This window comes from Aegilops tauschii, chromosome 7, assembly GCF_002575655.3.
Source record: "Aegilops tauschii subsp. strangulata cultivar AL8/78 chromosome 7, Aet v6.0, whole genome shotgun sequence".
Lineage (NCBI taxonomy): Eukaryota > Viridiplantae > Streptophyta > Magnoliopsida > Poales > Poaceae > Aegilops > Aegilops tauschii.
The window spans coordinates 319,568,058-319,590,109 of NC_053041.3; the positions used below are offsets into that span (position 1 = coordinate 319,568,058).

At 44.2% G+C, this 22,052-nt stretch overlaps 1 long non-coding RNA gene across 1 annotated transcript; it reads right to left on the reverse strand.

The window, feature by feature from the left end:
• Positions 1–382: 382 nt before the first annotated feature.
• Positions 383–9,730, reverse strand: LOC141026527 (uncharacterized). The gene is made up of 2 exons (XR_012188752.1): positions 8,804–9,730; positions 383–868 (listed from the first exon to the last, which is right to left on the reverse strand). It is a non-coding gene; the product is annotated as an uncharacterized lncRNA (long non-coding RNA).
• Positions 9,731–22,052: the final 12,322 nt, after the last annotated feature.

Here is a 22,052-nt window from a genome sequence, read left to right on the forward strand (position 1 = left end):
TGGAAGAGAGTTAGGTGGGTTTTGGGCTGGTTTTTAGGGGGGTTTTGACTGGACACATAAATGGACTTTGCGGATGCCCCGTTAACCGTTGGAGTACCAAACGACCTCCAAATGGAACGAAACTTGACCGGTGGTCTCCGGGTAGTATATTAAGGCCACTTGACAAGCCTCGGTCCATTCCGAGAACATTAGACACCCGCACACGAAAGAAAACAAGAGGGGTGCACCGGAGGAGATAGGAGCGCCGGATTGCAAAACGGACAACGGGGAAAATGCTCGGATGCATGAGACGAACACGTATGCAAATGCAATGCACATGATGACATGATATGAAATGCATGACATGAACAAAATGCAAAACGAAAGACAAAACCCGACCACGGAGAGAATATCATAGCACATAGCCGAAAATGGCAAGAGTCGGAGTTACAAATATGGAAAGTTACATGCGGGGTGTTACAGTTAACCTATACAACAATGCCAGACCAAACTTAGACCAACACAAAATATCTTTGAGTCAACTAGGACAACGGGACACATTTAAGACACACTGACCACCACTCTCACGTGCACAATAGATTAATAGTCAATTGGTCAACAGTATAGTCTATGTATGGGCTTCAACCTTCAGCAAATTAGAAGCTAGCACCTATGAGAACAATGGAGAAGGGGATGGGCAGCCATACTAGCCAAGGAAGATGGTTTTCTGATATTAAAAGGAGAGAGAGCAGAGCAAGCCATTGCCAAGACTTCACACATCTCCGTTCTTCCCCAAATAGCCAAACCAGCAGCTTGTCTTCCTCCCACTTTCTTCATCTTTCTATCTGCAACCAACAAAGATCCAAGAACAATAAGTAGAGATGGTGACCTGATGATGAGGACATCAATATCATTATTACACCCACAGCCCCTGCTACTATACATACTGGACCGATTACTAGAGCTCGCACACGCCAATTAAATTACCAGGTACTTTCGTTTCTTGGTAATGATTCTAATGTTCATGAGAATATGATGTTGCCTAAATTGGATACATTTGTTTTGCTTACAAATAAAGGGCCTAGCTTAGAAGGATGAACAATTGAACAAGAACAAGCATGGAGTTGATGGCATGCACAAGGTTGACAAGAACAGAGTTTCAAGTGATGATTTCAGGACTTTGAAGCCACCATAATGAGTGCATGAAGCCTTGGACGAAATATACAAGATGCCACTTCATAATTTTCATCGAGAGGCTATTCTAGGTGCTGCGTCACCTTATTTTTGGGCCAGGCCCATGTATTTTCGAAATACTTGAATATAGGCTGTTTTCAGAGTCCGTATGTGTGGGGAAACAAGAGTTAGGGTTGGTTTCGGACCCCTCCTCCAAGGGGCACGAAATTCCCCCCTCTTCCTCCATATATACAGCCCTTAGGGCATCGTTTAGACTTTGGGGGTTTTGTTTAGATTAAAAGTTCGCCATAGCTGCAACTTCGCGTATTTCGTTTGTGTTCAACGACCAGACCAAGACGTCACAGAACCCCACCTTCATTAATAAAGCTTTCCTCTTTTATTCGCAATATCCAGATTGCAATCTCAGTTTCTTGCTTGTTCTTCGTTTGCTCGCAGGAAATAGACCCTCGTGGTCAGGTTGATCGTGCTCCGGCGTGGTCAATAACCCTTCGGAAGTTGGTTTAGCGATTGCTAAGGCGCGACGTCTTCGCACGTTCGTAGTCGGGTCGTCAAAGTCGACTCCCTCAGAAAATGATAGCTATCCCATCGAAACATTGGGACACCCTCGCCTCTATCAAGTGGCATCAGATTTCCAGGTTGCTCGGTGAGATTTTACAGTTTTTCGTAGTTTAGATCGAGTCTATTCTTCATACCTACAGTCCACGAAAAAGCCATAAAAAAATTAGGGTTAGTTCATCATATCCGAACCAATCTGAGCCTTTGCATAATCTTTTTAGGGTTTTTTCTTTGTTGAATTTGCGGTTGGATCGTCGTGTCTAGTTGCTGGTCTTAGAGTCTAGTCTTTTAGAGTTTCGAGTTCTGGTCATAAGTTGTCACGCCGCCGCCGCACCATCATCATCGCCCCTGCCATCTACCACCACCGCTTATCCCCCACCGCTCTGAATCCGTATCCATATACCACCACCGATTCGTATCCATATACCACAACTGATCCGTATCCATATACCACCACCGCTACCATATACCACCACCGCGGCCATATCCTACCACCATATATCCACCACCAATCCGAGTTCTTTTCATATTAGGTTTGTTTTCGAGATCCATCTATTTTCCGATTCGTGTTTTCTTGCCTGAGTAGGTTTCGAAAAAAAAGAGTCTGGATACCCCCGGGCAGTTTTTAGGCCAAAATTTCGGCGACCGAAAATATTTTTCCCTATCCTATTTTTAGGTGTTTCTGAGTCTTTTGAGCCACGTGCCATCATAGTGATTTTTTGTCGCACTTTTTCGTCGTCGTTGCCCTGATTTCAAAAAAAAATAGTCAAAAAAAATTTGTGCCCATCTTGTCATTTTGACCTGGGAAGAGTTATGAGACAATCGCCATTATCGTGATTTTTCGCAAAAAAAAGAGCGCAAAAAAATAGAGCGAAAAAAAATTCCAGAGTGTGCTTTTCCCTTGTTTACGTGCAGCGCCGTGATTTGTTAGTGTTCTAGGCTCGCGTGTCTAGCACGGTCTAGTCTAGGACCAGCATAGTACCATCGTTGAGCGTTTATTCAATTTTGCATCTCTGAATTGATTATTGCTGACCCTTTTTGCTACCATATTATAAGCCTTCCTAGCTCCACATAAATCTACGTCGTGCGTTTGACTCTCCCTGGTAATCGCTCTATCCAAGCTTTGAGAGTTTTTACTACAACGGTTGCCGTTCACCACCTGCTGCTGGGTAAGAATTGGTAAGAATTTGAGATTTGTTTGACGGATTTGTGACACCCCACCACCGCCATTTTCTAGTAGTCCGTAGGATCATATTCTTGTGTGTTTCTATTGCTGCTAACCATGGCAGGATCACAAGCCGACGAGACTGACTGGGAGAACATGACGAACAAAGAGTTACATGATAAGTTTCAGCAAATGATGAGTGGACAAGTGGAAGATGTGCTAAACAAATTTGAAGAGGCCATGAAAAAGATAGATGGCATTGAGAAGGCATTCGAAACAAAGCTCGATAACAAGTTTAATGAATTGCTCGTGCGTCTTCCACAACCACCGGCCTCCGCACCTGTCGCACCTCTACAACAACAACAACAACAACAACAACAACAACAACAACAACAACATCGCCTTCCAAATCAAGTGGGATGAGCACAGCGCGTTCCCCTTGAGCCTGGTCAAACTTCTGGTGCCGCTGTTAATGCTTTTCTAGCTCCTGCTGCTACTGCAGAGGTGGAGGACCATTACGAGGATGAGGTTGACCAAAATCAGAACTACGTGCAACCACCAGCACCACCACCACCAGGTCGTCCTCATGCATATCATCGCAACGGTAGGGCCGCACCACCACCTGAGGTACATGACCATCTTCCTAAACTAAAATTGAATATTCCACCATTTGAGGGTAGATATGTTCCTGATATATATCTTACTTGGGAGTTAGAAATTGAACAACGATTTACATGTTTACAATATATTGAGGAGAGACGTGTTCCTGCTGCTGTTTGTGCTTTCACTAGCTTTGCATGTGTTTGGTGGTCTGAACATTGTAGATTATATCCTATTCCAGCTACCTGGGCTGCTTTGAAAATAGCTATGCGTACTCGTTGGGTTCCACCATATTATCAACGTGAATTACTTCAAAAATTGCAGCGTTTAAGACAAGGAATTTTTTTTGTAGAAGAGTATTATCAGGAATTACAAACTGGAATGATTAGATGTGGTATTGTTGAGGAGAATGAAGCTATGCTTGCATGTTTTATTGGTGGATTAGATAGAGAGATTCAGACCATTCTAGAGTATACGGAGTATAACAATATCACTCGTTTATCCCATCTTGCTTGTAAAGCTGGCCGTGAAGTGCAGGATCGACAAGCATTGGTGCGAACTAACTTTTCTGCAGGCCGACCTTCATCACGGACACCACGTGCATCCTCTACTTCCACTGCACCAGCACCTCCATCAGGTGCCACCTCCAGTCGTGATACAAGAAAGCAGGCACAACCACCACTATCTGCCAAGAGCACACCTACCGGGCCTACACAGAACTCTTCTTCTTCGATGGCATCAACAGGGCACACAAGTGATATTATTTGTCGTCGTTGTAAGGAAAGAGGTCATTATGCGAAAGAATGCAAATCTCAGCGTGTGATGATTGCTACTGAGGATGGTGGGTATGAGTCCACTAGTGACTATGATGAGGAGACTTTGGCTCTTATTACACATGAAGAACACGGTGAAGATGATTCTGATCATGAGAGGCAATACATGGCTCCTGAAGACGCTGACATGTATGAACGTTTAGTTGCTCAACGTGTTTTGAGTGTGCAGGTCACACAAGCTGAGCAAAATCAGAGGCATAATTTGTTCCATACAAAGGGAGTTGTGAAGGAACGTTCTGTTCGCGTCATCATAGATGGAGGGAACTGCAACAACTTGGCTAGCATGGAGATGGTGGAGAAGCTATCTCTCACCACAAGACCACATCCATATCCTTACTACATCCAATGGTTCAACAACAGCGGCAAGGTTAAGGTAACACGTACTGTTTGTGTGCATTTTAGTATCTCTACATATGCTGATTATGTTGATTGTGATGTGGTACCTAAGCAAGCATGTTCCTTATTACTTGGTAGACTATGGCAATTTGATAAAAATTCTGTACACCATGGTAGAAACAATCAGTATACTCTTGTTCATAAGGATAAAAATATTACTTTGCTTCCTATGACTCCTGATTCCATTTTGAAAGATGATATTAATAGAGCTAATAAAGCAAAACAGGAGAAAAATAAGAGTGAAATCAGATTGTGGCAAAAGAATTGAGCAACAAATGAAACCTAATAATAAACCATCTAGTGTTGCTTCTGAAATTAAATTGAAAAGTGCATGTTTACTTGCCACAAAATCTGATATTGATGAGCTAGATTTCAGCAAATCTGTTTGCTATGCTTTTGTGTGCAAAGAGGCATTATTTTCATTCGAGGACGTGCCTTCCTCTTTGCCCCCTGTTGTCACTAACATTTTGCAGGAGTTCGCTGACGTCTTTCCACAAGATGTGCCACCCGGATTACCACCTATTCGAGGGATTGAGCATCAAATTGACTTAATTCCCGGTGCATCGCTACCCAACCGTGCACCATACCGTACCAATCCAGAGGAGACGAAGGAGATTATGCGTCAAGTACAGGAGCTGCTCGACAAAGATTATATACGCGAATCTCTTAGTCCTTGTGTTGTTTCTATTATACTAGTGCCTAAAAAGGATGGTACGTCATGTATGTGTGTTGATTGTAGAGGCATTAATAATATTACTATTCGTTATCATCATCCTATTCCTAGGCTAGATGATATGCTTGATGGATTGAGTGGCTCTACAATATTCTCCAAAGTTGATTTGCCTAGTGGATACCATCAAATTCGTATGAAACTGGGAGATGAATGGAAAACAACATTTAAAACTAAGTTTGGTTTATATGAGTGGTTTGTCATGCCTTTTGTGTTAACTAATGCACCTAGTACTTTCATGAGAGACTAATGAACGAAGTTTTGCGTGCTTTCATTGGACGATTTGTGGTAGTCTATTTTGATGATATACTGATTTATAGCAAATCTTTGGAAGAACATTTGAAACATTTACGTGTTGTTTTTATTGCTCTACGTGATGCACGTTTGTTTGGTAACCTTGAGAAGTGCACCTTTTGCACCGACCGAGTATATTTTCTTGGCTATGTTGTTACTCCACAGGGAATTGATGTTGATAAAGCCAAGATTGAAACTATTGAGAGTTGGCCGCAGCTCAAAACGGTCACACAAGTGAGGAGTTTTCTTGGACTCGCTGGTTTCTATAGGCGTTTTCTGAGAGATTTTAGCACCATTGCTGCACCTCTCAATGAGCTTACAAAGAAGGATGTGCCTTTTGTTTGGGGTACCGCGCAGGAAGAAGCCTTCACTTTTGTACAGTGTTCTATATCTTAATATAATTTCACGGTAGGAGGCTTTCCCACTGTTCACGGTCAAAAAAAAGATAAGTTGACACATGCTCCTTTACTCCAACTTCCTGATTTTAATAAGACTTTTGAGCTTGAATGTGATGCGAGTGGAATTGGATTAGGAGGTGTGTTATTACAAGATGGCAAACCTGTTGCATACTTTTTCTGAAAAATTGAGTGGGCCTAGTTTGAACTATTCTACTTATGACAAAGAATTATATGCTCTTGTTCGGACCTTAGAAACATGGCAACATTATTTATGGCCCAAAGAATTTGTTATACATTCTGATCATGAATCTTTGAAACACATTAAAAGTCAAGCAAAACTGAACCGTAGACATGCTAAATGGGTTGAATTCATTGAGACTTTCCCTTATGTCATTACGCACAAAAAGGGTAAAGAAAATGTTATTGCTGATGCATTGTGTCGTCGCTATACTATGCTTTCACAACTTGACTATAAAATATTTGGTTTGGAAACCATCAAAGATCAATAAGTGCATGATGCTAAATTTAAAGATGTATTGCAGAATTGTAAAGAAGGTAGAACATGGAACAAGTTCGTCGTTAACGATGGATTTGTGTTTTGTGCTAACAAGCTATGCATTCCAGCTAGCTCCGTTCGTCTTTTGTTGTTGCAGGAGGCGCATGGAGGAGGACTAATGGGACACTTTGGCGTGAAAAAGACGAAGGATATACTTGCTACACATTTCTTCTGGCCAAAGATGAGACGGGATGTTAAGCGTTTTGTTGTTCGCTGCACTACATGTCAAAAAGCTAAGTCACGACTCAATCCTCATGGTTTATATATGCCTTTGCCTGTACCTAGTGTTCCTTGGGAGGATATATCTATGGACTTTATTTTAGGTTTACCTCGAACAAAGAAGGGGAGGGATAGCATATTTGTTGTCGTGGATAGGTTCTCGAAAATTGCACACTTTATACCATGTAATAAAAGCGATGATGTTGTTAATGTTGCTGATTTGTTCTTTCGTGAAATTATTCGCTTGCATGGTGTGCCAAATACTATTGTTTCAGATCGTGATACTAAATTTCTTAGCCACTTTTGGAGATGCTTATGGGCTATGTCGGGGGACTAAACTGCTTTTTAGTACTACTTGTCACCCCCAAACTGATGGACAAACAGAAGTAGTCAATAGAACATTGTCTACTATGCTTAGGGCTGTTTTGAAGAATAATAAGAAAATGTGGGAAGAATGCTTGCCTCATATCGAATTTGCTTATAATCGTTCATTGCATTCTACTACTAAGATGTGCCCTTTTGAAATTGTGTATGGTTTCCTACCTTGTGCACCTATTGATTTGTTGCCTTTTCCATCTTCGGAGAAGGTTAATTTTGATGCTAAACAATGTGCTAAATTGATTTTAAAAATGCCTAAGTTAACTAAGGAAAACATTGAGCGTATGAATGCTAAATATAAACTTGCTGGAGATAAGGGTAGAAAACATGTTGTGTTTGCACCTGGAGATCTTGTTTGGTTACATTTGCGTCACAATAGATTTTCTGATTTGCGCAAATCAAAGCTAATGCCATGTGCTGATGGTCCATTTAAGGTGTTAGAGAAAATAAATGATAATGCATATAAACTTGAGCTGCCTGCGGATATTGGGGTTAGTCCCACTTTTAAAATTGCAGATTTGAAGCCTTATTTGGGTGAGGAAGATGAGCTTCCGTCGAGGACGACTTCATTTCAAGAAGGGAAGAATGATGAGGACATCAATACCATTGTTACACCCACAGCCCCTGCTACTATACATACTGGACCGATTACTAGAGCTCGCGCACGCCAATTAAATTACCAGGTACTTTCGTTTCTTGGTAATGATTCTAATGTTCATGAGAATATGATGCTGCCTAAATTGGTTACATTTGTTTTACTTACAAATGAAGGGTCTAGCTTGGAGAAGGATGAACATTGAAGCAAGAACAAGCATGGAGTTGATGGCATGCACAAGGGAGACAAGAACAGAGTTTCAAGTGATGATTTCAGGACTTTGAAGCCATCATAATGAGTGCATGAAGCCTTGGACGAAATATACAAGATGCCACTTCATAATTTTCGTCCCGAGGCTATTCTAGGTGCAGCGTCACCTTATTTTTGGGCCAGGCCCATGTATTTTTGAAATACTTGAATATAGGCTCTTTTTACAGTCCGTATGTGTGGGGAAACAAGAGTTAGGGTTGGTTTCGGACCCCTCATCCAAGGGCCACGAAATTCGCCCCTCTTCCTCCATATATACAACCCTTAGGGCATCGTTTAGACTTTGAGGGTTTTGTTTAGATTAAAATATCGCCATAGCTGCAACTTCGCGTACTTCGTTTGTGTTCAACGACCAGATCAAGATGTCACAGAACCCCACCTTCATTACTAAAGCTTTCCTCTTTTATTCGCAATATCCAGATTGCAATCTCAGTTTCTTGCTTGTTCTTCGTTTGCTCGCAGGAAATAGACCCTCGTGGTCAGGTTGATCGTGCTCTGGCGTGATCAATAACCCCTCGAAAGTTGGTTTAGCGATTGCTAAGGCGCGACGTCTTCGCACGTTCGTAGTCGGATCGTCAAAGCCGACTCCCTCAAAAAACGATAGCTATCTCACTGAAACATCGGGACACCCTCACCTCTATCACCTGAGAAATCATAGTAGATCGAAGGAGGAAGGCTAGAGCAAGAAGTTAGCCTACTGGACTGGGATCTAGAAGTAGGAGCAGCACTAGTAGGAACAGCAGAGAAAGCAAAAGAAGAAAGGTGAGTTCTTCTTCTTCTGTCATTCCTTTAGCACTCACACTCACAAAGAAGCCTAACCCAAATGCACCCACAATATTCCTCACTACTTCATAGATGAACACAAAAGCTAAATCATCCGAGTAGTATCATCTATCATAGATCTTAAAATCAATAATACAAGAAAGCATGGATAATGCCTTAATCAAGTAAAATAAAATGGATCAAGATAATGTACAACAATAGTACACCAACATCTTGCACAAGAGGAATTGGTTCCATACACACACGCACATGAGACTAAATTAATTTACTAAATCTGAGAACTTTAACCATAAAAAAATATTAGGGATAGGAACCTGCACATATGTTCGATCTGTTCCATGGCCACGCACTGGAGCTCTGACCTGCACCATCCAGCATCACAGCGGCACCCAACGCCGGCGACTTCGATCTGGAGCAGCGGAATCACATCCCAATGAGAGCCTCACCTGCAAGCCAAAATCAGAGGAGGATTTGAGGGTTAAGGATGAATCCATGGGGGACATATGGGGATTTACATCACAGAAGAAGAGAGAGAGGGGGGAGAGAGAGAGAGAGAGATTTGAGGATCCGGCAGCGGCGGAGCAGCATCTTTCCCATCGCTGGCTTGCTGCTCGATCTGGGCAAGGAGTAGAAGAAACAGAGGAGGGCATGCGTGTACTGCTTGTGTTCTGGCTGGACTAGTACTAGTGTGTGTTGGTTTGGTTCAGAATGGGTAATAGTACTAGGAGAGAGAAAGAGCCACTTAGCCTAAGCTGAAATGTCACGTACACTCCCAGGCTACTAGTACTGATTAGTTAATTAGATGACATGTGAATAATGCTAGTTACACACTACACTGATAAATATAGCATATCTTGTATAAAGATTTTACAAGTTTAAAACCTTGGTGACCGTAGGATAACCACACTGCACCGGCCTATTTTTATTTTAGTTATTCACTCGACTTAGTGTGTGTGTGTATATATATATCATCATCAACTTGCATAAAATGTTTTGAGATAAATTGTGTGGAATGAGTGTTGGCAAATAGTTGGGTTAGCTGATGGAGCAGCTAATCCATTTTTTTTATAATCATTTGGTGGGTAGAGGATGTCCGGGATGGACACATTGGAAGGTGGGGCCCTCTACATATGGCTATGATATTAAGATTAAATAACTTCCACTCGTTTTATGCACCGTACTACAACCGTATCAACCATGGTCTCGTCTAAGACGAGTTGAGCCCAGTACCATCAAGTTATTATACTCTCCACATGTGTAAGTAGTAGTAGGATGGGCGATGAGTTCCCACGCTAATGCTGGATGGGTGCATTGGCAAGCGCTATATATTAAGCGTTGGTGGAGTGCGGGTTCCGAAACCCGACACAACGGCTAGTGACCACAAGCCGGGTGGAGATAAAATATACAACTGGGAAAAAGCTTAGATTCCGAACCATGTCTCGCATTTAAGGAAATGCAGATGGCAATTATGGATTCGAGCTCTATGGGTAACACTGGTGCGCGTCGGTCCTAAACAAACGGTTTAAAACCCTTTTCTGCGATGGCATCTGGAACCGTCTCCAAGTGAGTGTGGGCGATAAGGGGGTCCTTCCCACACGACCCATAAACCGTCGGGGATATGCCCTCCTGGCACACACATCCGGCAAAATGAGGTCGTGTGCAAGCGGCGAGTGCTCAAATACAGAAATACGTACAATACAGATAAAAAATACAATTATACGGCGAAATTGTTTCAGGTTGCAAGTACATCCCACACAGTCAGTCCCCGCTAAACGTTTCCGTTCGTATGCACATCCCACACAGTCGCTCCAAGGAAAACGTTTTCGTTCACAGGTACATCACACACAATTTTTCCCGTTAAATCGTTTGTGATAGTGTTGCCATTGCACACGATATTAATAATTTTATCGTTTGCGTTATTGAATGCATCACACACGGTGCGTAGAAAGAAACTGTGTGGCAAAGGCTGTCCATCACACACACTTTTTGTGTGATAAACGTTTGCGTAAGGTGGCCTAACGCAAATAGTTTTCAAGAGAAAGTCGTGTGTGCAGTGGAGATTGATCGCACACGTAGTGGATCCTAGAAACGTTTCTGATCTCCGCGTATATCGCAGACTTTTCGCTTTCGCAAACCGTGTGCAGTGTAATCCCTATTTAATCCAATTAATCCCTAATTTAAAAATCACATGTTATGAATTTGAAAGTAGGCAATCACTTATTTCATATCCAATCATGTTTATTACAAATATAGGTTCAACCACGAATCCATACTTTGAAAGAAGGTGAAGCAGAATGCCCATATTGTGCCCTCCTCCATGCGTAATGCACGCACGACTCTAGGCCAACCCCTTGTGATGGCTACCCGTCCATCCTTCACAGTCTTCATTAGGACTTCTCGATGCTCATTGTAGTCTGGATGAAATACTTTAACCTTCATTGCGTGTCCACCAATCATGTACTTTGCGAGGTAATCTTAAGTGAACTGCTTCGGGAACCACTGGGAATGAAAAAGATTCAGACATGTTGTCTAACAACTCATTATGGGCAGTAAAAAGAGAAAGCTGCAGAGTTTGTAGTTACCATCCTACAGCTCACTGTTGTGTTGGATAGAGCATAAACAAATAATTTGCTTGCCAACATTCGTATCTTTTTGCTAATAATCCTTATCAGTTTCCTCACTTGATGCTTGTTCATCAATATCTCATTGCCCCATACGCAAAAAGGGTCGATGCGTGCATCCTTGACAAGGGCATATGTACCTACAAGCAACAAGTCAATATTAGAAGCTAACTAGTGTCCAGGCCTGGATCTATATGCACTACATTATGGAACGACGGGGGGAGTACAAGCCGAGGGATGAAGCTAACCTCGGCGGAAAATGGTGGCCACTCCCGTTGTTGTCCTGCATAAGTAGTGGAAAGGCATGATAAGTACAACAATCTTAACATCAAACAAATATAGCAAAGGTAAACAACATCATCTCCAAATGATAGCTTGAATGTGTTGGTTTCAGCATGCTGTTAAAGCAGATATAAAATGGGAGGCAATGTTACCGACAGCAGGCTTAACAGCCATCAAATATTGCAATTCAAACTGGTATTGTTGAAAATGAATAGAACGTAGGTAATGCTTAAACATCACACTGGATAAATATGTAAAACTGAAATAAAGGGCATGTGTTAACTACACCAGAAATAACTGGAACCAAATATAGCCGTTCAAGCTGGTATTGATGTAGTCGAGCGGCACAGTTCCAACTTGCACATAATGAACCACACATTGTGAATGACTGAAATAAACAAGGCATAAATGACCAGTATAACAACAAAATATAGCCATTGAAAACTGGACAGAGTCTCACTGGAACCAACCTAACAAGCAAATACAGATAAACAGGGCATATGCTTGAAAACTGGACAAATGCTCACTGCAACCAACCTAACAAGCAGATAAAGATAAACAAGGCATCTGCTTGATAACTTGATAACTGGAGAAATGCTAAAAAAGCAACCTGACAACCAAATACAGATAAACAAGGCATCTGCTTGATAACTGGACAAATGCTAAAAAAGCAACCTAACAACCAAATACAGATAAACAAGGCATCTGCTTGATAACTGGACAAATACTCACTGCAACCAAACTAAGAACCAAATACAGATAAACAAGGCCTCTGCTCGATAACTGAAAAAATGCTCACTCCAACCAACATAACAACCAAATACAGATAAACAAGGCATCTACTCACTATAAACAATCAAATATAGCCATTCGTGAAACTAAAGTGGACAATTCATACTTAAACATCACATAGACCTATTGAACAATACATTTTTGCATAACTGAAATAATTAAACACGGCACGGTTAAAGCACCGCACGGCAAATGCTACTACAATAAAGGGCACGGGTTGGCAAGCTAGAAAAGGTAATATTTGCTGATAGAATGTTGCCTCACATTTCATGGATGGGATCCTTCCAGTTGGAAGAGCACAGACCCATGGTGCGCTCTCTGATGTCATAGATGGGTTGTTTCACCTTGGAAGAACCTTCGTGGGTGCCCTCCTCCTGGTCGTGGTCGTGGTCGATGAGATCTGACTTGGCAATTGAGGATCCCAAGCCGCCGCCGTAGAACGTGTCCTTCAGAAGTGACAAAATGGGCTCGATGGCGTATAAAGCTCGCAAATCCTTGATCGCTTGGCGGAGGAGATCAGCGGCAGGGCCGTCGAAGAGATCGACGGCGGTTGAACCAGAGGGGTTGGGGATGGACTACTTAACCTGTGACATGGCCCGCGTGAAGCCGTCGGTGTGGACGAGCTTGATGTCGTAGCCAGCTTTCCCAAGATACAGTAATACGCTAGCCCGCTGACATGAAGCCTTCGGCATGGCAACATAGTGAACGTCTTCGCCGGCTTCCGCGGCGATGTGTTGCTCCGGGATCGACAGGTCGGGGCGAACGGTGGCCACCTCGCCAACATCCGCCGGAGAGGCCATGATAAACCTCTTCTTGGTCGAACGCTCGTCGGGCTCCCCGGGATACGTGGTCGAGCTTAGGCTGTGACATTCTAGAGCAGGGGATGTGGATCTGGCGGGGAGGGACACCGCTGGCCTCATCTAAAAACTCAGGGGAGTGGGGCGACGGTATGGGAATCGCTGGATAACCTGAAATTTATTATCTAAGCTAGGAGGAACGGGCAGACCGGCAGGGTTGGCGGCGGCCGCGAGCTAGGGTTCAAAGGCGAGGAGGGGGCGGGTGGGGGACTGTGGAGGGGGGTGTTTGAGGATACGCCATGGCTACTGAAAATTTTAGTAATGGTGGGTGGAGATGGTGGTGGACGAGGGAGGGCGACGGTTCAAATGCCTCGGCTACTGCAATTTTACTATAAGGTCGGTGCTGGAGGAGTGTGGGCGACGGTTGAAGTACGGTGGCTACTAAAATTTGGGTAAAGGAATTGATGCGGGGCGGCAGTGCCCAAGATCGCGCATGGTCCAATAACAATATGCGTGTATGATAATAAGGAAAAGTGGCGCGGATCCTCCGACTTTTGCAACGCTCAAGGCGGGTAGTTTGTTTTTTATATTTCTAGCTAGCTGGTCTATCGCACACGGTTCATCCTAATTTCCAAATAAACTTACCCGCCTTTAGCTTCCACAGGTGGTGGTTTTACAACGCACTTGCATCGCACACGGTTAAGCCAGTACCTCCACCCTTTGCTCGCGCTTGCGTGGTCGTGGTGATTTTAGCGCACTTGCATCGCACACAGTTGAGCCAGTACCTCCACCCTTTGCTCGCGCTTACGCGGTCGTGGTGATTTCAGCGCACTTGCATCGCACACGGTTGAGCCAGTACCTCCACCTTAATTTGCTCGCGCTTGCGCGGTCGTGGTGATTCACATCGCACTTGTATCGCACACGGTTAAGATATTATACCCCGTGTCCGTTGAGGATCATCAGAGTCTTTGCAGCAAAAAATAACGTTAGGGAGGGTCAAAAGACAGCCACACCAGCATGTGACCCAAATAAATATGAGTGAAAAGGGTGGTATGTGATGTTCAAAATTCCAATGCACAACTTTGACCCCGAGGGCCCACGGTTGGGCGCGTCATTGAAGATCCATGAGAGGGGCCAGAAGTCAAGAACCACCTGGAAGTGGCCAAATATATGTACAAATATTGGGGATGTTTAAACTTTAAATACACAATGCATAACTTTGGTGGCACCTGCCTCGCAAACCCGAAAGCACCCTAACAACCACCTAGCTAGGATATATATATAATGACATAATGTCGTACCTAGCTAGGATGCTTGGCCCACCACCTCCCACTTCGTGTCAGCGGGGTGGATGCACGTAATGATCGATACTTTGGTCATACATGCATGTCGCCATGACCTACAATAAGACGGACCAATGAATCTTTCGTTTGGTCAAATGACAGTTGTTGTTGTCGATAAACCGCTTGGGCCAATAGGTTGAACCATCATAAACATCGCACGAGAGGGACCACAAAACCAGCACCTCTTGCATGCGACCCAAAATGATGTACGTTGGGAAGGAGTGATGTGTGTTTTCAATATAGAATAATGTGCAATTTAGATGTGGTGCCTACCTCTCGATACAGACAACAACCATGAAGGCAAGGTAGTTAAGGACGAGATACGTACTCAGGGTTTGATGTAGGTCGAACCCAGCAATCCGAGCATCTGGGAGGGAATCCTGACAACGCATGAGCTCGAGCTTTGGTTGACCGACATTTGACGGTGACCGGCCCTAACATGAACTAGGAGGAATCCATTCGTGGCCAACACATACCCCTCATTATCGGTCAAAGGGATGATATATATACACTCGGGGAGCCCACAGATATCAGTGTCGTCACAAAAAACCGCACAAGGGAGACGTGGTCGATCAGAAGACCCCGTATACACTGCATGCGGCCCGAAAATATGTATGGGTACGATGGTGTATGATGTGTTTAAATCCCAAATGCACAACTTCGATGGGCCACGCCAAGTACATTACAAACCGAACACCGTACCCGACTCCAAGCCTGGTTCAATACCTATGATGTCAGTTTCCCAACTTCGAGGCGGCAGCGGGGGGGGGGGGGGTCCCACGCATGCGCTCAAACTTTATTTTGTCTAGCACGGGACACATCTATATATATCTATACATCTATACACATATATAGTGTGCGAATAACTATGAAAGTTGCTCGTTGGATGAAGCCAATCCGACGGTACAGAGATGGCAAATCCGAGCACTACTGGCCGTTGGATATCATCTACATTCCACGAGATTCTGCCACATGTACAATCTAGAAGACTCCATGGTTGAACTTAAGCAAAATGCACAAACCTCAAAACACAAGCACTTCTCCTTTGTTCTCTAGAATCTTTCATATCTTAATTGCCCAAACCTTTTTTTCTAAATGAATTGTCACTTTTTGTTTTTACCTTTACAATGCACAATTCCATGAATCTTAAAATAGTTTTTTTTACAAAACTAATTAATTTTGGATGGGATGAACTATAAGAATTAAACAAACATCTACATCATGCATATCTGGGAGAAGAGGCGGGAACCCGATGAGAGGAGTGGCGAGAAACGGTAGCCTATTTTGAATGAAAACATACTAGTAGAGAAGGAAGCATGAGCAACACGACGCATGCGCACAGTGCTTACCCATGTACTGCATGTGCTATCAAAAGGGCTCAGGGTTGCCGTTCGATCTGGGAGCATCCAACGGTGCACACGTACGATCCGTGGGGTTTGGGTTCTGGCCAGTCAGAACGCATGACTCGGATCGTGTGCCTAGCGGGGGGATATCATTCGGAAACCAACATTCGGTGGAAACCGGCGAAAACCACGAGAAAAATATGTTTTGAAGTTTCAAAAAAATTTAAACAAATGCGGGATGTTAAGAGGATGATGTTTTATTGGCACACAAAATTTCAAGTTGAAACACATTAAGAGATGTGAGCTATGAAAAAGACAAAATCAGTGTTGAATAGTGCTGAATAGTAATGTCACTATTCAGGGTTGAATTTGTCTTTTTCATAGATCACATCTCGTAATGTTTTTCAACTTGAAATTTTGTGTCGCAATAAAACATCACCTTCTTAACATCCCACAATTTTTTCAGATTTTTATGAAACTTTAAAATATGGTTTCCACGAAGTTTTCATTGAATATCGGCTTTCGTGAGTGAATCATGTGCTATTTGAAAACATTTCGTGAGAAGAATCTCGGTTTTTAAATCCCCGTAAATCCAAAACTAAGCTGAAAATCGTGAAACCTGCCATGGTGTCACGACATCGCACTTATATGTCGAGGAATTTTTTTCGTCCATTGTGGCGCAAGTTTTATTACAAGCCTCTTACAAACCGGAGCTTCTCTCAGAGAAGCCTCGTGGTTCCGATAGGGAAACGTGTCCCCCTTGTGGGTGAAACGTAATCACTGCCTCTTTTCACCTTGTATTTTCTTCTACGGGCAACATGGAATGACAGGATATCCGTGCTAAAATTTAAACTTATTCAGGGTTCGTTTGGCCTTTTTATACACTAATTGATTTCCCTAGGCATTTAATGTCCATAATTCAAATCTGAACTACAAATACATGCTTCAGTTCACCAAAATGGCTAGAAAAATTATACATGTGTCCTTGGGTGCATGTTTAGGTCCCATGCCAGGAATGGGAATGAATTACAACCGTACTGGTGTCATGGCTCGTACTCAAACATTTCGAATCTTGGTTTTTAAGTTTCCATAAATCCTAAACTCACCAGAAAGTCATCAAAGGTGGCATGGTGTCATGTCATGGCACATATATGTCATGGTAAAAACATTGTCCAATTTGGGCCAAGCTTTATTACAAACCTCTTACAAAAACGGGAGCTTCTCTCAAAGAAGCCTCGTGGTTCTGATAGGGAAACGTGTTCCCCTTGTGGGCGAAACTTAATCACTGCCTCTTTTCGCCTTGTATTTTCTTCCACGGGCAACATGGAACCACGGGATATCCGTGCTGAAATTTAGACTTATTCAGGGTTCGTTTGGCCTTTTTATACACTAATTGAGTTTCCTAGGCATTTAATGTCCATAATTCAAATCTGAACTACAAATACATGCTCCAGTTCACCAAAATGGCTAGAAAAATTATACATGTGTCCTTGGGTGCATGTTTAGGTCTCATGCCAGGAATGGGAACGAATTACAACCGTACCGGTGTCCTGGCTCTTCCTCAAACATTTCGAATCTCGGTTTTTAAGTCCCCATAAATCCTAAACTCACCAGAAAGTCATCAAAGGTGGCAAGGTGTCATGTCATGGCACATATATGTCGTGGTAAAAACATTGCCAATCGCTTTATTACAAACCTCTTACAAACCGGAGCCAGTCGCAAGAACCCTCGTGGTTTCAATAGGGAAACGTGTCCCCTTGTGGGCCAAACGATAATCACTCTCTCTTCTAGCCTCGTATTTTCTTCTACACGCGACACGGAACAACTGGAGATTCACGCTGAACTTTGAAATTATTCAGGGTTTGTTTGACCTTTTTTATTCATTAATTGAGTTTTCTAGGCATTTAATGTCCATCATTCAAATCCGAACTACAAATACATGCTCTAGTGCACCAAAATGGCTAGAAAAAACGTACATGTTCCCTTGGGGTTCATGTTTAGGTCCCATGGAACGAATGGGAACGAATTCAACCGTCTCACCGTCCTGGCCTGGCCACAAACATTGCGAATCTTTGTTTTTAAATGTCTGTAAATCCAAAACTCACCAGGAAATCATGAAACATGGCATGGTGTCACTACATGGTATATATAATTGTCCAATTTGGGCGAAGCTATATTACAAGCCTTTTACAAACCGGAGCATGTCGCAACCCTCGTGGTTCCGGTAGGGAAACATGCCCCTCTGTGGGCGAAACGATAATCAATGCCTCTTCTCGCCTTGAACTTTGTTTTCTACAGGCAACATAGACTAACAGGAGTGTCGGGCTGAAATTTGAAACTGTTCAGGGTTCGTTCGGCCATTGTATATATATTACTAATTACTAAGTTTTCTATGCATTTAATGTAGTCCATAATTCAAATTTGAACTACAACCACATGCTCCAGTGAAGCAAAATGGGTGGGAAATCGTACATGTGTCATGGGTGCATGTTTATGTCTCATTTAAGGAATGAGAATGAATTACAAACTTGTCGTCGTCCTGAAACAATGAGAATCTCAGTTTTTAAATCCCAGTAAATAAAAAAGTCACCCAAAAAACATGAAACTTGGCTTGGTTTCATGACATGGCACATATATGCCGTGGTAAAAAAAATCGTCCAGTTTGAGAAAAAGCGCACACGTTTGTAGCCAACAAAGTCCTTTTTGAAACAAAAAGCGGACATGTTAATATCGCAAACGGTTGTATTATATTTACCGTCTCGAAATTTAACCGTACTCGGTGGCGTGCGTGCAGCTGTTTGATTAGACGAGATGAGTGCGAGAAGTCCGCCGTGCAGGATTGACGGGACGCGTGCGAGCAGTCCGCCGCGCAGGCTCGACGGGACACGTGCGAGTAGCAAGGCCACCCATGCTCACCGGGAAGCGAGCTCTTTGACCTCCATGCACCAGCAGCCGCCCGCCTCGCTCACAACTTCTCCATTAATGGGTTAATTAAAGCACCTGGACGGAGGGTGTTTGCTTGTGATCCCATGGCAGCATTTTCTTCGTTCGTGTTTTCAACTAGTATTCCGCCCTAATTTAAATTGCCACATAGGGCAACGGATAATACGACCACAAATAAAATGGCAACGGATAATACGACGACAAATTTACAATGGCACACATAATAATTGTCTTATATATTCCGGATAATTTAAAATGCCACATGCGGCAAAGCCCGGAAGACACAGGGGGAAGAGAAGAAGGAAATTGCAGACAACGATCTGGGTCGCTACTGTCTCTACTCATCGATGGATCGCCGGGCGGCGAAATCCTACAGCTCCTTCTTCAATTCCTCACGACTTTGCTTGAAAGCAGCCACGGATTCCTCCACCTCCTGCTCGCGCTCAATCCGGAGCTTCCTCAAGCCACCCATCAGTTCCTCGACGACCGCTTTCAGCGTCATCTCCGAGGCACTACTCTCCTCATGCAACATCTTCCAGCCGGCGGCCTCCTCCTCCTTCTCGGCGACCAACTTGAGGAGCTTCGCATTGTCATCCATGAGTTGCTCGACGAGGCCGGTCGCCTTGTCAACCGAGTCATCGCTGATCTTGAGCAGCTTCATCAAGCCGTCGACCAACTCCTGCTGCGTAGTGACGCCAGCAAGAATGTCCTCGTTGCCGGCAAAGGACTTCAGGAACACCGGCTCGTCGCGATGGCCGACACCGCGAATGCGCTTGTGAGAGTCCTCGCGTGCCCGTGAGAGCTTGTTCGAGGGCTCCGCGGCGCCCCTGGACATCTCTGCTGAGGCTGCGGCTTCGTGGCGGGACCTCTCTAGTGCTTCCGCGGCCTTGGTCTTTGCTGCTTGGTAATATGTCCACCCTAAACTTCTCCTACCGGTCATGGCGGAACAACTTGACAGAGAAAACCAGTTTTGTGGGTGATGAGGAGAGGAACTGTGAAGTAATTTTCGAGTGGGTAGTTTTTATAGCCCGGTGCTAAGTGTGAACACATATTAGTTTAATAGGTGTGAACAGATTTGCAATTATACTTATTGCATTGTAATCAGCAATGTGAAGAGAAACAAGGTCAAAATTTATTGATGGCAGAAGGTTGACCATGTGGTTGCTCGCTGTTGAGGCGGCCGCGGCGCGCTCCGCTCTGGCGTCCCTGCGCGTGCTCTGCTCGCCGTTGAGGCAAAGTTACAATGGCAACTGTTAATAATTCTTAATAATTGTTTTACATATTCAGGATAATTAAAAATGCCAAATGCGGCAAGGCCCAGAACACTCACGACCTACATATGCATACAGTTATAATAAAATATAAGCTAAAAGACTGAGCTGGCGGCCTTCCGACGATGGTCTTCTCGGACTCCATGATCAGCATAACACCCTTGCGGTCGTTCACTCCAAGTGTCCCGACCCGCCTCCGCCTACGGAGCTGCTGGCGCTGGGAGGCTCTTGGGGCTACTGGGCCTCTTCCAGAAGAGCTTGACAGTGTGCAATCACGTGCTGACAACTCCGCGGAACCGCTCATTTTCCATGTCTTTGGCCTGGTAGCAAATTCCGTCGATCACCTGCATCCTCAAGATATCATGTTGGTGATGTTCTACTTCGTCGGGGACCTCAACTCTGCCAAGGATGCGCTCGAGCCTGTCCACCACATCATCGGGATCGAGGTAAACACGGCCGCCGCGGGCAATGATGATGCCGCAGGCTGCCTTTCTCTTGACTGAATCGCAGAGGTCCTCTGCTCATTCCTTGCGGGGCATCAGGCTCTCGATGAGCATTGGTGATGGCGGCTCTTCGGGTGGGTCGTCGATCATGCCGCCGAGCAGCTCTGGATCTTTTGCACAGTGGATGGCAAACTGCTCATCACACCTCCTCTGCAATATGTCAATTGTGCTCCCAAGGACTGTGACACCGATATCGCTGCCGATGGGCCATGGTGCCTGCACCGGCCGATGAAGCTCTTGCTCCCCGACCTGCTCCAGCTCGTTCTCCTCGCCAAAGATGTAACGCAGGTAGGCGTCGACATCGAAGCTTTGTTCGTTGCCTGGCATGCTTGGAATAACTAATGGTAGATGGGTGAGGACTAGATCTTCGCAGAGTGTCGTGGCGGTGCGTTGCCGCCTGGGTTATATGCAGCAAGCCGTTAGCTGGTGGCGGGAAGCCGGTGAGGGAATAGGCGTGGATTTTACAATTCATCCATGTGGAGCGCGGGAAGCATTCGGTGGAGTGCGGGAAGACTAAGTGGAGCACACACACAACCCGAATACCGTATCCGGTGCCACGTGTTATTTATCACACAAGTGTTAACATAAGGAAACGTATGTGTAACTTACTAATCATCGCACATGAGTACTCGCAGACGCATCGCGTGCGATATTCCTTGCCATCGCAAGCAACTTGTTTGCATATTTCAAAGTTTTTTGTACACACAGAATCGCACACGAACTAACTGTATTAACTGTCTGTGTTGTAATTTCTCATCGCAAACAGTTCATCCAATTCGGCTGTTTGCCACGTATCACACACATCTTGTTAAGTTGAACCGTTTCTGTTGCGTTCGCCAATCGAAAACAGTTCGTCCGAGTGAACCGTATGCCCTATATCACACACACCTTGATCTGGCTAATCGTTTATGTTGCACTCCCTAATAGCAAATGGCTCATCGGAGCGACCTGTATGCCGTATATCGCACACACATTGATATGGCTACCCATTTCCGTTGTTCTACATCATCGCAAACAGTTCGAACGGGTTAACTGGGTGGCCTGAATCGCACACGCAACTAAAATCCGAACCGTGTTTGATGCATCCTCCATCGCAAACGTTTTGCATCATTTTTGGCGGTTTTCATACAGCACCGTTTGCGATTATCGCATCACACACAGTTTCTCGAAGGGTCTCTGATCGTAGTGTCGCGTTAGCAGCATCCTGCAGTAGTG